Source organism: Erinaceus europaeus, chromosome 4 (assembly GCF_950295315.1).
Source record: "Erinaceus europaeus chromosome 4, mEriEur2.1, whole genome shotgun sequence".
Classification (NCBI taxonomy): domain Eukaryota; kingdom Metazoa; phylum Chordata; class Mammalia; order Eulipotyphla; family Erinaceidae; genus Erinaceus; species Erinaceus europaeus.
The window spans coordinates 58,567,130-58,584,384 of record NC_080165.1 but is presented as its reverse complement, the minus strand read 5'-3'; the positions used below and the strand labels follow the sequence as shown (position 1 = coordinate 58,584,384).

Sequence of the window (17,255 nt, the reverse complement as noted above, 5' to 3'; positions counted from 1 at the left end):
TAAGCACTAAAGAGAAAACAGGAAATTAATAACAGAAACTTGCATTTGCACAATACACATTAAAAACATTAGCTAAATATTTTTCTGCAAAAGGAACATTGATGTCAAAAGCCAAAATCACTCTTTAGTATGGTTCTTATTTGACTACTACAATTTCATAGATCTGAATTAGTCACAGGAAATGGAATAATTAGGCAAAGTAGATTGTTTTTAGTTCCAAAAGGGTTATGAAAATGTAGACTCTGTTCCTGCAGAATGAAGTTAATTTAAACTAAAGCAAATAACACAAAACTAATTTTCAGCCATGCATTGAAATGAAGTTTAACACTTTACTTATTTAAAGAAAAAAAAAACCACGATGAATGCCACCTCAACATGCTTCAGCTCAGACTGTGTCCAGAGACTTCAGGTGTGGAATGACAACCCTTCAGCTTCAATACACGGGTGAGACCTTTCCTTTCACAGTATTCTCTAATTCCATCCCAGGTGGTTCACTTCCTAACAAAGTCACAAAACCTAGATATACACCAGGTCCCATGAGATAGAGCATATGTTCACATGTATCCATAAACTAGGGCAAAATATATACCTGAAAGTAGTAGTACACTAGAGTTTGCAGTGAGTACCCCCCAATACTTCATCTCCACGATTACAACCTTTGGGTCCATGATTCTTCAACAATTTGTTTGGCTTCGTATGTTAATTCTCTTTTGAGCCACCAGGCGCCAGATGCCATCAGGATGCCGGCCAGGCTTCCCTGGACTGAAGACCCCACCAATATGTCCTGGAGCTCAGCTTCCCCAGAGACCCACCCTACTAGGGAAACAGAGAGGCAGACTGGGAGTATGGATCGACCAGTCAACGCCCATGTTCAGCGGGGAAGCAATTGCAGAAGCCAGACCTTCCACCTTCTGCAACCCACAACAACCCTGGGTCCATGCTCCCAGAGGGATAGAGAATGGGAAAGCTATTGGGGAGGGGAAGAGATATGGAGATTGGGTGGCAGGAACTGTGTGGAGTTGTACCCCCCCATCCTATGATTTTGTTAATGTCTACTTTCTTAAAAAAAAAAAAAAAACCAACATAGCAATCATGGCTGAATTTCATACTCACCTTTGCTCTATGAAAAGTCTAGAATAAAAGGCACTTAAGACAGAAGCAACTAATAGCACAGCTATATACAAGATACTGGGTACTGTACAGCAAACCCTAACAAAAGGACTTTTCAAAGTTAACCCAATTACCAAATAATGTGATGATAACATTGACTATCCATTGTCTTTTTGAACCCTAAGACAGCAGGAACCTCACATCTCCACTATAGAGCCTCTACTTCCCCCAGTCCTGGAACCCTTGGATAGGGGCCACTTTCCCGTATGCCTCTCCCAATCCATATCAAATAATATTGCATCTGCCGATCACAACCTAACCAACACAACGATTGCCACCTCAACATGCTTCACTTCAGACTGTGTCCAGAGACTTCATGTGTGGAATGACAACCCTTCAGCTTCATTACTCAGGTGAGACCTTTCCTTTCATAGTATACTCTAATTCCATCTCAGGTGGTTCACTTTCTAACAAAGTCCCAAAACCTAAATATACACCAGTTTCCGTGAGAGAGAGCATATGTTCACACGTATCCATAAACTACTGCAAAATATATACCTAAAAGTAGAAGTACACTAGAGTTTGCAGTGAGTACCCCCCCCCTAACAATTCCTCTCCACTATTCCAACCTTTGGGTCCATGATTGCTCAACAATTTGTTTGGCTTCGCATGTTAACTCTCTTTTCAGTCACCAGGTTCCAGATGTCATCAGGATGCCGGCCAGGCTTCCCTAGACTGAAGACCCCACCAATGTGTCCTGGAGCTCAGCTTCCCCAGAGCCCCACCCTACTAGGGAAACAGAGAGGCAGACTGGGAGTATGGACTGACCAGTCAACGCCCATGTTCAGCGGGGAAGCAATTACAGAAGCCAGACCTTCTACCTTCTGCAACCCACAATGACCCTGGGTCCATGCTCCCAGAGGGATAGAGAATGGGAAAGCTATCAGGGGAGGGGATGGGATATGGAGATTGGGTGGTGGGAATTGTGTGGAATTGTACCCCTCCTACCCTATGGTTTTGTTAATTAATCCTTTCTTAAATAAAAAATAAAAAAAAAATAAAAATAAAATAAAAAAATAAAAGGCACTTAGAAGGGTTATTATTATTATTATTGATGGAGCTGGGAGACTCACATATTGAGACAGACAGAGAATGGGAGAGATACCACAGCATAAGAATTTCCTCAGTGCTATAGCACTCTCATGTGGTGATGAGACTGTATCTGGGCTGTGTGCTTGGTAAGGCATGTGCTCAACCTAGTGAGCTATCTCCCTGTCCCTGAAGGGTTATCCTAAAGATATGATTTATAGGGTGGTTGGGGAGACAGCATAATGGTTATGCAAAAGACTTTAATGCTTGAGGCTCTAAGGTCCCAGGTTCAATCCCCACCCCTAAGCCCCTTCATAAGCCAGAGCTGAGCAGTATCTCTCTATATCTTACTTTCTCTCTCTCTATTAAAAATGTTAAAAAGATATTTTATTTATTTATTTATTTATTTATTTATTTATTTATTTATTTCCAGAACACTACTCAGCTCTGGTTTATAGTGGTACAGAGGATTGAACCTGGACTTTGGAGCCTCAGGCATGAGAGTCTCTTTGCATAACTATTATACTATCTACCTCTGCCCCCCCCCCGAAAAAAAGATATGATTTATACAAAAACAAACAAACTAGAAGAGACAGAATGAAATTACATCTGAATTGTTCCTGGAATTTAGCTGAGGTCACAATACCTTCAGAAGACCTATTTGAAAGGGAAATATTACCTCAATATGAACAGGGACAAATCAGCACTATGGGAAAATATTAAAGAAATGAAGTGAAGATGACACATTTTGTGTGCAAAAAGTGGGTGGAAGATCACATGGGAATCTGAGTAATCTGAGCATGAGCCAGATTACCTGAGGATATGATTGATTCAACAGGTGTCCCTATAGATTTACCTGCCTGGTCAGGAGGGTGGATTCTACTCATTTAGTAGAATCGACTCACATGGCTAGGCAGGAGCTGCCTTTCTTCCTCATTCATTCTTTCTTTTTGTTTTTTCCCCTTTTGTTGGCCTTGTTGTTTATCATTGCTGTTATCATTATTGTTGTTAGTAGTAGTATTGTTATTATTGTTGTTGGATAGGACAGAGAGAAATGGAGAGAGGAGGGGAAGACAGAGGGGGAGAGAAAGATAGACACCTGCAGACCTGCTTCACCACCTGTGAAGTGACACTCCAGCAGGTGGGAGCCGGGGCTCGAACTGGGATCCTTAGGTGGGTTCCTGTGCTTCATACCACGTGGGCTTAACCCACTGCACCACCGCCTGGCGCCCTCCTCATTCCTTCTGTTGCCTTGGAGCAGAACTTCTTGGGTTAAAAGGATGATCTCAGACTGAGAATAGTAGTGTCAGGTACCCTGCCTCACTCTCCACAACAAAGTCTCAGATTAGTTTCATAATTTCAAGGAGTCACCAGTTCTTAGTTCTTAAATGCATAGCTCTCATATTTTATCAACTATTTTAAAGTAGCAAGGATTTCCAACAAATTGAGCTATGCACTGAGAAACAGCGTAGAACTAACACATCCCATTTACCAATGGCAAGTTCTAGGCATGTGTTAACCCAGAGGCACTAGAAGAGGCACTATGACCTCTAGTTCATGACAATCTGACATTAAATTTTGTAGATGACTTGTTAGGTTGATTATATACATATATATTCTTGTGTAGTTGACCAGGGACTCTCCTTACAATATAAACATTGTCATCCAAGTGATAAACCACAGAAGAGGAATTGTGCTTCCAGGTGCAGTGAAATGATTATACTGCTTTGGGATGTATTTTCCTTAAACTTTCCTAACTAAACTCTTTTTTTTAAAAAAATTAGAGACAGCCAGAAATCGAGAGGGGAGTGAGAGATAGAGAACGAGAAAGAGAGATATCTGAATCACAGCTTCAACACTCACAAAGCTTTTCCCCTGTAGGTGGAGACTGGGGGCTCAAACTCAGCTCCTTGTACATTCATTGTAACATGTGCACTCAACCAGGTGCACCCCCACCCACCCCCACCCCAACTGAATTCTTTTTTTTTCTTACTTATTTTCCTTTTTGTTGTCCTTGTTGTTTTTTGTTATTATTGTTGTTGTTATTGCTGTCACTGTTGTTGGATATGACAGAGAGAAATGGAGAGAGCAGGGCAAGACAGGGGGAACAGAAAGACAGACACCTGCAGACCTGCTTTACCGCCTGTGAAGGAATTCCCCTGCAGGTGGGGAGCCAGGGCTCGAACTGGGATTCTTACCCTGTTCTTTGTGCTTGGCACCACGTGCGCTTAACCCGCTGCGCTACCGCCCAACTTCCTCCCAACTGAATTCTTTTATTTTTAAAATTTTATTTATTTATTTTCCCTTTTGTTGCCCTTGTTGTCTTTTTATTGTTGTTGTAGTTATTATTGTTGTTGTTACTGATGTCGTCGTTGGATAGGACAGAGAGAAATGGAGAGAGGAGGGGAAGACAGAGAGGGGGAGAGAAAGATCCTGCAGACCTGCTTTACCGCCTGTGAAGCGACTCCCCTACAGGAAGGGAGCCGGGGGCTTGAACCCGGATCCTTACACTGGTCCTTGCACTTTGCACACCGTGCACTTAACCCGCTGCGCTATCGCCCGACTCCCCCCCCAACTGAATTCTTTAACTCAAATTTGAGTTAAAGATCTAACTGAACCTCCCAAGACCAGATCTGCAATCCTTCATCTATTATAGAACTGCGGGCTCCTTCAGAGACTTTCCTAGCAGAAGAGGAAAATTGGAATGCAATGAAAGAGGGAAGGGGCTGAGTCTTACCACCCAAATTGTTCCCTTGGCCCCCACTAGGCTGACCAATTCTTCCTTGCAATACTATCTTTCTTCTTCTCTGACATTAATGTTTTCTGCTTTCTCCCAGGACAACATTAAGAACAAACTTTCCCTAAAATTTTTAAAGTTGTTTAAAATGCAGTACTGCATCACCAGGCTACAGCCTGCTCCTCTGAACCTAACAGGGAAGCTACACCAGACAGCTTGCCTGCAGTGTTCCATGAAGGCAGTGGAGTCACTTTCTATATTATCAGAATCTCTGCATCTAGCACAGAACTAAGTATATGGCTGACATTCATGGGCATTACTTTAGCACAGGAAGGAAGGAAGGAAGGAAGGAAGGAAGGAAGGAAGGAAGGAAGGAAGGAAGGAAGGAAGGGAGGAAATCTTAACATGCCAAGCACAGCTCATCGATTTCCAAAATGTTCTCAGGTATCCCGATATATTTCTGTCTTGTTTGTTTTAAGCACTTAATTCACAATGGGATGGGCAAAGAGGAAAATTCATTCTAATCTAAAGAGATGATTTAGCAGATGAACCAACAAGAAGCAAAAGCCATCAGAGAGGCAAAGGGTCACACAGTTGGTGGCAGAACCAGTCCTCACATTGGAACTGCCCATGTCCTTCCTTGTAAGATCTTTTGTCTCTCCAACAGTAAGGGTTCTTTCAGTTCCCAAGACAGTATAAAATTTTTTTTTAATATTTACTTATTTCCTTTTGTTGCCCTTGTTGTCTTATTGTTACAGTTATTGTTGTCATCGTTGTTGGATAGGACAGAAATAGAGAGAGGAAGGGAAGACAGAGGAGGGAGAGAAAGATAGACACCTGCAGACCTGCTTCACCGCTTGTGTAGCAACTTCCCTGCAGGTGGGGAGCCAGGGGCTGGAACCAGGATCCTTCACCAGTCCTTGCACTTTGTGTCACCTGCGCTTAACCCGCTGCGCTACTGCCTGACTCCCGACAGTATAAATTTTAACATGTTTAACAGACTTGGATTTCCACCTACTTGCTGAGTATCTCTCCAAAATAGTATCACACTTGACATGTTCAGAAGTGAATTCCTTCTCTCTCTTCTTACAACCTATCCTTCTTATAGACAGTCCCATTTCAGTAAATACAAACTCCATCTTGAGTTGCTCATGCCTCCAGCTGAAGGAGTCATTCTCAACTCTCTTTCATAAGCCACATTCAATGTATCAGTAAATCCTATTGGTAATTCTTTAAAGTATATCTAGAATCCAACCACTTTTTATTATTTTATTTTATTTTTGCCTACAGGGTTATTGCTGGGGCTCAGTTCTTGAACCATGAATCCACTGCTTCTGGAGGATATTTTCCCCCCTTTTGTTGCCCTGGTTGTTTTTATTGCTGTCGTTGTTGTTAGATAGGACAGAGAGAAATGGAGAGAGGAGGGAAAGACAGAGAGGGGGAGGGAAAGGCAGAGAGGGGGAGAGAAAGACAGACACCTGCAGACCTGCTTCACCGCCTGTGAAGCGACTCCACTGCAGGCTGGGAGCCAGAGGCTTAAACCAGGATTCTTACACCGGGTCCTTGTGCTTTGTGCCACATGCGCTTAAGCCGCTGTGCTACTACCAGACTCCCAACCAACCACTTTTTATTACCCCATTGTTCTACTTTGAGTTTAAATCACCAACTTCTCCTGCTTGGACTATTCTAGTAGCTTCCTAACATTTCATTTTGCTCCCTACAACTTCTTTCCAACATAGCAGTCAGAAGGATCCTTTTTGTTTTTTTAATTTTTTATTGCCACTAGGGTACTGCTGGGACTCAGTGCTAGCACCACAAATCCATGCTCCCAGGGGGGGGGGGGTCCTTTTTTTTTTTTTTTAATTTTATTTATTTTCCCTTTTGTTGCCCTTGGTGTCTTTTTACTGCTGTTGTAGTTATTGTTGTTATTGATGTCGTCGTTGTTAGGTAGGACAGAGAGAAAATGGAGAGGAAGGGAAGACAGAGAGGGGGAGAGAAAGACAGACACCTACAGACCTGCTTCACCGCCTGTGGAGCGACTCCCCTGCAGGTGGGGAGCCCATCCGGGATCCTTCTGCCGGTCCTTGTGCTTTGCCATGTGCGCTTAACCCACTGCGTTACCGCCCGACTCCCCTCCCTTTATTTTCTATTTTTTTTTGGCAGTGCAGAGAGAAATTGAGAGGGTGAGGGGAGATAGAAAGGGAGAAAGACACCTGCAGACCTGCTTCACCACTTGTGAAGTATCCTCCCTGTAGGTGGGGAGCGGGGACTCAAACCCTGGTCCTTCTGCATGGTGGTATGTGTTTAATTAGATGCACCATTGCCTGGCCCCCAGAAAGATCCTTTAAATCAGATCATGTCACTTATCTGCTAAGAACCCTCCAGTGGGTTCTATCACATTCACATTTCACACTGTAGCATGTAAGTCCCAATATGATCTAACCTGATCCACTTTTACCCCCTTATCTCCTGCTATACTTTCTCTTATCTCATTGCAGTCATATTGATGATGTCCTCAACATTGTCCAAATATTCCAGTTATATTCCTGCCTCAGGACCTTTCCACTTGCTGTTTCCACTGATTGGAATACATTTCCCTTAGACAGACGCTCAGTTACTCCTTAAATTCCTTCAGATCTTTGGTCATATGCTACCTTTTCAGTGAGGGTTTCCTTAACCATTCTATTTAAAATGTTGTTACATAAAAATAAAATAAAATGTTGTTACATAATGCTATAATACAATATTATTTCAACAGAAAAAATTAACGACCCTGACTCCTGGTACTCTCTAGCTCCCTTCCTGGTTTCATTCTCTCAATATATATTTTACTTGTTGATCTGTTAATTCTATGTAGCTCCCTTATTTAATTTCCCAACAGGTGAGCTTCTTAAGTCTTAAAACTTTGTTTTATTGACTACTATACCTCCAGATAATATATCCCCTCAGGTACTTAGAAAATTACCTGATTTCTAGCAGAACAAACATTTGTCGAATGAATGAGAACAACTATCTATCTATTTGGCAGGTGGCACAGTGAATAAAGCATTGGATTCTCAAGTATGAGGTCCTGAGTTTAATTCCTGGAATAGCATGTGCCAGAGATACTGGCTTTCTCTCTCTCTCTCTCTCCTTTATCTATCATATATATTTTAAGAATCTTGGAGCCAGGTGGTGGTATACCTGCTTGAGAATACACATTATTGGACCTGGGGGTTTAAGGCCCTAGTCTCCATCTGCAGGGAAGCTTCATGAGTGTTGAAGCAGTGCTATTGGTATATTTCCCTATCTCCCCTTCCCTTTCAATTTCTATTTGTCCTATCAAGAAAAAGAAAAAAAGAAAGAGAGAGAGAGAAGAGAAGAGAAGAGAAGAGAAAGAAAGAAAGGGAGGAAGGAAAGAATCTCCCAGCAATCTGAAGACTAGGTCAGAAGGGAAAGACTCCAGTTGATAGCTGAACTTTTTCTCACCCTCACCACTTCTCAAATTCAGTTCAGCCCTTTATCACCAGAAACTACTCCTAGAATGAATTTGAAAACAAATAAACAAACATAGTCAACCCATATCTAAGGTTATTGTTGGGGAGATGTGAGTAGGGGGTCACAGAACTTTGGTGATAGGAGTGGTATAGAACTGTAGGTCTATTACCTTATAATCCTATAATTCACTATTAAATCACTAATAAAAAATTCAAAAAACAAACAAAAAACACTCCTGGGTGAGCAGCAGGAAGGCACTAGGCAAGAGGTGCTAGTCACAGTGCCCAGGCCACTGGTTATAGAATTCTGGAGGATGTTAATAGGAAGAAGAAAAAAGGATCTATCTATTTATTTATTTATGAGAGAGGGGGAGGGGAAAGGATGGGCAAGTGGGAGAGACAGGACGCCAGGCACAGAACTTAGAACCTCATGCCTGTAAGTCAGGCACTCTACATGTCACATACCTCTTGGCTGCAGGGTGCAAATGTTTGCACTTAGCATACTGATATCACACAAACAGAAGGGACTAGAGAAAGGTTAGGGCTAAACACACTATTTGACCTAGATGACAGTACTGGCAGTAGCTCATATGGCTTTACAAAGAACAGAGCCAAGTTTGCACGTGTTCATTTAGCAGACTCTTTTTACAAATTTATTATCGAAATAGTATGAGTGTGTTTCACGTGAAAGAAAAACAGAAAGAGAGAGAAGTCAGAGAAGCGCTCTGGCATGTGAGGCACCAGGGATTGAACCAACAGGAAGCTTCAAGCAAGCAAGTTATGCGCTCTGCCAGATAAGCTATTTCCCCTGCCTGCATAGTTGTCTCTCTCTCTTTCTTCCTTCCTTCCTTCCTTCCTTCCTTCCTTCCTTCCTTTCTTTCTTTCTATTTTACTTGACAAAACAGAGAACTTGAGAGGTGAAGGAGAGACATAAAGGGAGAAAGAGAGACATCTACAGACCTGTTCTACTACTCTTGAAGTGTTCCCCTGCAGGTGGGGAATGGGGGCTTGAACCCAGTGATATGTGCACTCAACTGAGTGCTGTACCACCCAGTCCTCACTGTCTCTAATTTTTCCAAAATTTTTATTATATACTTTAAAAGTATACAGAAGTAGAAAGAATACTATAATGAACTTCACTGAGCCATTATCCAACTTCAGCAAGTAGCAAAATCCTGCCAATTTGGCTTCCTCTATTTTTTTTTAAATTAAAAAAAAATTATTTATTCCCTTTTGTTGCCCTTGTTGTTTTATTCTTGTAGTTATTATTGATGTCGTTGTTGCTGGATAGGACAGAGAGAAAATGGAGAGAGGAGGGGAAGACAGAGAGGGGGAGAGAAAGACACCTGCAGACCTGCTTCACCGCCTGTGAAGTGACTCCCCTGCAGGTAGTGAGCCGGGGCTCGAACTAGGATCCTTACAACGGCCCTTGTGCTTTGCGCCACATGCGTTTAACCCGCTGGGCTACTGCCCAACTCCCAGTTTCCTCTATTTTCTGATTATCTCTTCAACCCCTACTAAATATTTCATATAGCTTTTTACTTGAAAACTCGTCTATATTTGACAATTAATTGGCCTTATAACTTATTGTAATCTAGCAACTGTGCCAACCAATCTCTCTAGTTTTACCAAATATACAGTGAAAACAAGCACTTACATCCATCCCTCCAAAGGAAATATCCAAATTCCAAACTGTTTAACTCAAGAGACTTTCTCATTATCATGTTTGGAGGGACTTGGATTAATGGTTGTTGTGACTACAAAATGAATGTAGGACTGGGCTGTTTTTACTTGCTTATACTTCATACTTCAGAACAAGTTCACTCCATTCAGTTAAGTATTCAGTGTCTACCTCCTAAATGAGAGACAATATTAGTATGACAGATGACTAAAAAAAACCCACTCTCTGTTCTCAAGATAATCATAATGATGGCGGGGGTGGATGAGAAAGATACACAAATAAGATACAAAACAGAATATGTACTGTGTCCTCCAACCCCCACAGTCACCCCTAACCCCCCACTCCCCGCCAAAAAAGATTAAGCATGCTATGGCCTGGCAAGTCAATCAGTGGATGGATGGAGCAGTGAACTCTCAAGGATGAGTTTGACCCCTAGCATCATATTATGCTAGAGTGCTATTCTGTCCCTCTTTCATTAATAAACACATAGATCTTAAAAAACAATTAAACATGTGTAAGGCAAAAGCTCCTTTGCTAAAAATCAGTCCACAAAACTGTAGACTCCAGCATTTTTCTTTCCTTAACTCTAGTTCTGCCCTCTGCTATATTTATTGCTATTCAGCCAAAAGGAGGCCTGGGAATTTGGTGACCCACAGAATAGGCTTTTGGATGTTCATCTTTAATGTCACATTTGCTACTTATCATCCAGTCCATCCGGTGGGAGGAGATTAGAAAGTCCTCCCAGAGCCTGTAAAAACAACAGAGCTAATTCAATGCTGAGAGAGGCTGACATTCAAAGTATTCTACCCCAAGGGCATATACAGTACAGCAAGACTTTATAAACAGGATAGGATCATGGGAGTGTGTTAAGGAGACCTGACAGAAGGATTCAGAAGGATTTTCAAGTTCTCTCTTTGCTATCTAGAGGATCTACTATCAGAAGTTCCCAGAGAAGAGAGTAGCAAATCTGCTTAAACAGTGCCCTGTGTAAAGAAAAAGAAGAGCTGAGAGTAACAATCATTTATTTATACTGCTCTGAAAAAGTGGGAGATGGAACAGAGCTCATAACTGGGGCGAGACTTATATTGTAATCTTAATGGAGACTGGTGAGGTGAGAATAATTGATTGATAAATAAGAAAGCAGGAAGGGGGAAACACTGAGATAAACAACAGGAAAAGGAAAAAAGATGAAAAGTGATTTCAAGTCTAAAAGAGCACTAGTGGGGGTCGGGACATAGAGTATCCTATAGAGTGGACACTTTATCTTGCTCTAAAGCCTGGGTTTGAGCTGCCTGCACAACAGGAGAGCACCATGCATGGCAGGTGCTACAGTGTTTCTCCCCTGCGTCTCAAATTAAAAGGGGTGGAGGTGGAGGGAGTCCTCAAGGAACAGGAGTAGGCTGCATGAGGTTCCTGTGGCAAAATAAATAAGTAAAAGATCACTGAGGAAAGTAAAGAAGATGCCATGTGATCCAGAAATTTGAGAGGCAGGACCTCACAGAACATTGGATGGGATATAAAGAGGAGGGATCTTAGATTAGAAGGATGTATAGGCTGTGAAGGATGAGCTCACACTGGGATAGAAGGGGCTCACTTCACTGAAGTTGGGGAAAGGTCACCAGATGAAGGGCTGAAAAGACAAAGGTTTCAGGTAACAGGATGTGGCTGGGGAAAGAAAGCAAGCAGGTAGGACACTGAAAAGAGATTGAAAATAGAAAGAGGTCATATCAAAGACTTAGGTTAGGTAGATAAATTCAGAGTACATAAGGATGTGGGAAAATGCCAGTAAGGTGGCAGACATCTTTGGGTGAGTAAGACTGAGGTTTGGGAGATCTGAGAACTTATAAAAGGAGAAGACATCTAGACAGAGAATGAAGAGAAGTACTCAAGTGAGGGGTCTCTGGTCATATGGGTCAAAAGTCATTAAAAATTTGGGGAAGTCATTAAACTATGGGGCGAAGGGTAAGAAAAACAGTGAGGGTCATGGGATGAGTTGATGTTAGTCTCAGGAACTAATATAAAATAAGGAACAAGAGACTGATGTGGCCCTCAAAAACTAGGTAGATTTGGGGACAAATGAGATAATAGAGTAAATGGATTTTGAAACCTGTGTTCAAATCACAGCTTGACTACTGATAAGGATTATTATTTAGGACCAAAAAAAAAAACCAAAAAACCTACAGTAGGAAGGGGAAATGGGGGAAATAACAATTACTTCTTTGGGTTGTTGAGAGCTAAGCTTAATTCATATAAACCTTAGTACACAGCTGTGAGAGTCAGTGCCAAACATTATTATGGAAATGCCAGGATAAAGAACCAGAGAAGCATGGAGATCACAAAAATTGAGAAGAGGATGGGGATTCCCAGAGGTCAGAGGTAGGAAGTTAATGCAACCTATGGGGGGGGGAGGGGGGAAGCATATCATTGTTGAATTCCTAGCACCCAGGACACAAGACTCATAGGCACTTCTAGATTTACACTTAAAGGCTCCCTCAGTGGGTCAGGCATGATGCCACCCTTTTTTTTTTTTTTTGCATGTACTATTTATCTTTCCTTAGTAGAAATGGAAACTGAGGGTTCAGACCATCTAAATGTTATGTCTAGCTGAAGCAGTCAGATAGAAACCCAGGTCTTTTATCACATCTATGCCCCAGGGCTGCTCTATGCTCACATCCTGCCACCTGGCTTTGCATACCAGTTAACTGATCAGGCCTGATCAAGGGAAATGGGTATGGACTATTCAATGTGTAAGGGTCATGGGAAGGAGGGAATAGATTTATGGAACAAGTGCACCCTGAAGTGAGGGTACAAGAATAAACTTCGAGGAGAAGGTACAAAATGGCTGAAACAAATACTAACTTGACTGAAAATTGCAGAAACTCACAGCTCAACAGCTCATTTAACCCAAACTTATCACAATCTAGATGAGAAACCGAGGCCCAGAGTGAGAAAGGAACTTCTCCCAGGTTTTCAAAGCAGGACAGTGGCAGAGCTGGGACTTACTTGAATCTGTGTTCACCTGCCTAAAGCAGAAGTCTCTGGATCCTCCAAACTATTACTACTTCATACCCATCTGTGTAGCCTTCAGGGCACGAGCACGGTAGTGGGGACGCAGAGGAGGAATGAAAGCGGGGGTGGTTTCAGGAAGATGGGTTGAGGATCAGGAGTTTAGAGCAAAGGAGGGAAGGCTCACCAAGTACTGAACAGGCTTTTATAGAAGATGCCTGGGTGGGAAACAACTAGAGTTGGATTTAGGAGTTACAGGGAAGGTCGGTGGAACGTTATCAAGTTTGTGGGGAACGCGGAATAGAAACGGAGGGTTACTGGACTAGCGGGTCACTGAGGGGGTTTAAGGGTCACCAAGGAAGAGTTTGGGGACCTGGGGTCGTGAGTTACTGGATCATAACTGAAGGAGCCGTGGGGCTGTGGAGTCCCCGAGCAGTGCTGACGAAATTCCTGGGTGTCAGAGTCAATGAAAAAGAAACGAGGATGAACTAGTTGAGGTTTTAGGGTTAGCGAGTGGGGTGCGGGGTCACAGAGGTGGGAGGCGGGCGCTGTCACGGGGTGGGGTTTGGGAGTGAGGAGGGAGGAGTCGCAGAGCCCAGCGGAGGGGCAGGAATGGGGGCCGGGACCCCGGTGGAGGAGGGGTCAGGCCGCCATCCAGCAGCCCGGCCGCCGGGCTCAGGCCGGAGGTAGGTGGGCTTCCCGGGCTCGGGACCTTCCAGGGGCCCCGCGCCCGCTCGGCCTCCCATCCTGGGCACCGTGGACCCGTTCTTCCCGCAGCCACCAACCTGACAGCCCCCGAGGGCGACTCCGCCGACAGACCGCAGTGCACCGGGCCCCGCCACCAGCGCCGGCCCCGCAACCCGCCTGCGCCATAGCCCTCCCGCCCGCGCGCAGCTTGCCTCGCGCGATATCCAGGTTCCAGGGCCGCTGCACTTTCCTCTCCTCTCGGCGCGCCCCTACCGGGCCCCGGAACCCGTATAGGGAATCCAGCGCACGCTCCACCCCGCACCCCCAGACGCCAGGGCTGCAGTCCCACTTATTCCGGCTCCCGGGCCCCAGGAGCCCGGGAGCTCCGGCTGTGAACTGGGAGCTGAGAGCCCCGCCCCGCCCCCTGGCCGGGGTGACGCAGGGCCCGCGAGGCCCAGCGCCCGGGGAGGGCGTCATGACGTCACGACGCCCCGGTCAGGGTCCGGGCTACTGGGGTGAACGGGTCGTCGCCATAGCGATGAGGGGCCGCCACCTGTCGCGTCCGGGTCTTCGGTCCCCCTGAGAGCCCCCGAGGTCTCCTGAGGCCCGAGGCGCCCGCGTTCAGGTGTCCTGAGGGCATTGGCTCCGCGCGGGCTAAGACGGCGTGTTTGAGGATCCGGGGAGGACTGGCAAGCAGGTTGTGAAGGAAGCAGTGCCCGTGGGTCCCCGAGCGCCCGGCGTGGTGTCCCGAGCTTCCTTCCGCTCCTTACCGGCCCGCCCCGCTCTGCTTGGCGCAGCGACTACGATCTTGGAGCCGATCAGCCCCCCTGACGGAAGCCGGCCAGGTACTGAGACGAGGAGGACGACGCGGAGGAGCCGCGAGGGGGTCGCCCCTGCGGGACACTCACCTCCACCCGCCGCCCCACCCGGGAGTCGGGCTGCAGAGTGAATGAAACCGAAGCCCTTTTACTGTCTCCCTAGCCCAGCAGGGAGGAGTGGCGGGGAGTTTTCAGAAACCTAAGGGAAAATTACAAGAGAGTGAGCTGATTTTTTTTTTTTCCTTAAGGAAAATAAGAGATAAGGAACTGGAAAGGTTTCCTTTTCGGGAAGCAAACGTATGCTTGGGAAGTTTCCCCGTATTCTTTAAGACTTTCTTTTGTGTCTTCCCCATCCCCCGTCATTTAACTTAAAAAATAATATTCCCGAACACTAGGAATATTTACGAAGTATTGCACTGGGGATGGGGAGGGGGCGCGTAGCATTGACCCCTGGTCTCCCACGTGTGAAGAGCTGAACCAGAAAGCCCGTCTGCCGTGCAGTTTAGACTAGCCGGCCCTCCAGTTGCTTGGCACATCTCTCAAGGCGGCGCAGAAGCCAGAATTCTCATCAGCTTCTCGGCTTTCACCATCTGTGGAGCTTCCCCTGGTGTCTTGATACTCCCAGGTGGTGCCACAGTGCGAACCCCAGGCTTTGAGCATGGGTAGTAAGCTTGCCATACCAGTTGGGCTGTCTCCTGAACCTCAGGGATGGAGAATTGCAGGTCACTGTGCTGCTTTTTAAAAACGAAATGAGGGAGTCGGGCTGTAGCGCAGCGGGTTAAGCGTAGGTGGCGCAAAGCACAAAGACCGGCATAAGGATCCCGGTTCGAACCCAGGCTCCCCACCTGCAGGGGAGTCGCTTCACAGGCGGTGAAGCAGGTCTGCAGGTGTCTGTCTTTCTCTCCCCCTCTGTCTTCCCCTCCTCTCTCCATTTCTCTCTGTCCTATCCAACAACGACAACAACAATAATAACTACAACAATAAAACAACAAGGGCAACAAAAGGGAATAAATAAAATATTTAAAAAAATGAAATGAAATAATTCAGACGAACTATCCTTTCTGTTCACTTTAAGTGGGTGCCTAGTTTTTTTCATCATACATTTAAGTGCTGGTAGAGGTTACAATTTCTGACCTAGTAACTTTTGACATTTTAAACTCTCAAGCCATTATTCTTAAATGCACCCAGTGGATTTCAGATACTCTAAATATTTGATTACCATCGTTATTCATTTAAAAATATATGAGCAAAAAATATATATATGAGCAAGAACTTCCTCAATACAAATTTTGTATGGTTCCTTTTCTTCTTGAATTCCTAATTCCATTCTCTTCCTTTGCAGAGGTTTATCCTAACTAGTATGTTCATATGCATTAAAGTCTTTTATTTATCACTGGTCACACTTGAATATAAGTTTAAGTTTACTGCCTGTGACTATATGCTTTTTGAAACATTTCTTCTGAATTGAATTGTCACCACTGTTATTACTAGCACAAGACTTACGAAACAGTATATGTTACATTTTTATAACTTGTGAAACCTAAAAAGTGTGATTTTATTGACTATGCATTTCTTACTGAAAAGTATAGTGTTTCACCTCACTTGTTTCAGGTATTCACATGTGAATACCTAATGATAGAAGAAGATAGTACCATCAGTTCTCTCCTGGCTTTTTGTTTCTATAGACACAAAAACTCTATTTGCATAATAATTGAGAAAGAGATGTTACAATGATATTCCTCAAGTCTTTATAAACTACTACTAAATTATATGCTATCATAAAGTGTTTTACTGCCAGGTATTATCAAGTGCTATCAAACAGAGTGTCATACTTTATTTTTAAAAATATTTTATTTTATTTTTGAGAGAGATACAGAGAGAGAGACACAGAGAGAAATACCAGTGCACTGCTCAGCTCTGGCTTATGCTGGTGCGGGGATTGAACCTGGGACTTTGGAACCTCAGGCATGAGAGTCTGTTTGCATAACCATTATGCTGTCTCCCCCCCCCACACTTTAATTTTATTAAAGGTAAAGAACTGGAAACCACTGAATTTGCAAATGGATGTTATCTAGTTATTAAAGTCTCGGTTTCAGTTTATAAAAATGATACTTTTTCATTCAGAAGGCATCCTGTTAATCAGAACAATTTTTTGAATAAAATCCTTTTTTTCCTTTTGTATGTAGCTCTAGGGAATTAACCAAGAACTTGCACACATCTATAGAGAGTATTGCCAACTGGCCTCCCTGGCCAGATTTAAAAAAAATTTTTTTTTTAATAATAGCTTGTATTTGTTTTAGAAGTAACCTTGGTTTACAAGCCTATAAATGTTTTCGATACAGTCTCTCACATCCCCAAAATCTACTATTTTACCTCCACCAAAGTACCAATATCAGATGCCCGTGCACAAAGATGCACGTTCAAGCCCCTGATCCCCACCTACGGGGGAAAGCTTCAACAGTGGTGAAGCATTGCATCTTTCTTTCCCTTCCCTCTCAATTTCTGTTTCTATCCAGTGAATAAACTTTTAAAAGTACCATATCCCCCCACCAAACACTTTTAGACCCCTTTTCCCCTGAAGCCCTCTCAATTCCCCATTATTTCCATTTTATGTAAGCTTGTTTAGTGTTTCTTGTATGTTGGTTTTATGA

General features: G+C 43.9%; 1 protein-coding gene across 4 annotated transcripts in view; it reads right to left on the bottom strand.

The window, feature by feature from the left end:
* The window catches only part of ZNF76 (zinc finger protein 76), a 45,530-nt gene extending 30,865 nt beyond the window's left edge, over positions 1-14,665 (bottom strand). For 2 of the 4 annotated variants that reach the window (XM_016192414.2, XM_060189663.1), the window contains exon 1: positions 13,885-14,665. The gene's annotated coding sequence lies outside the window, so the exon portion shown is untranslated. The remainder of the gene's footprint in view (positions 1-13,884) is intronic. The other 2 variants (XM_007532792.3, XM_060189662.1) reach the window with 2 other exon arrangements.
* Between the last annotated feature and the right edge of the window lie 2,590 nt (positions 14,666-17,255).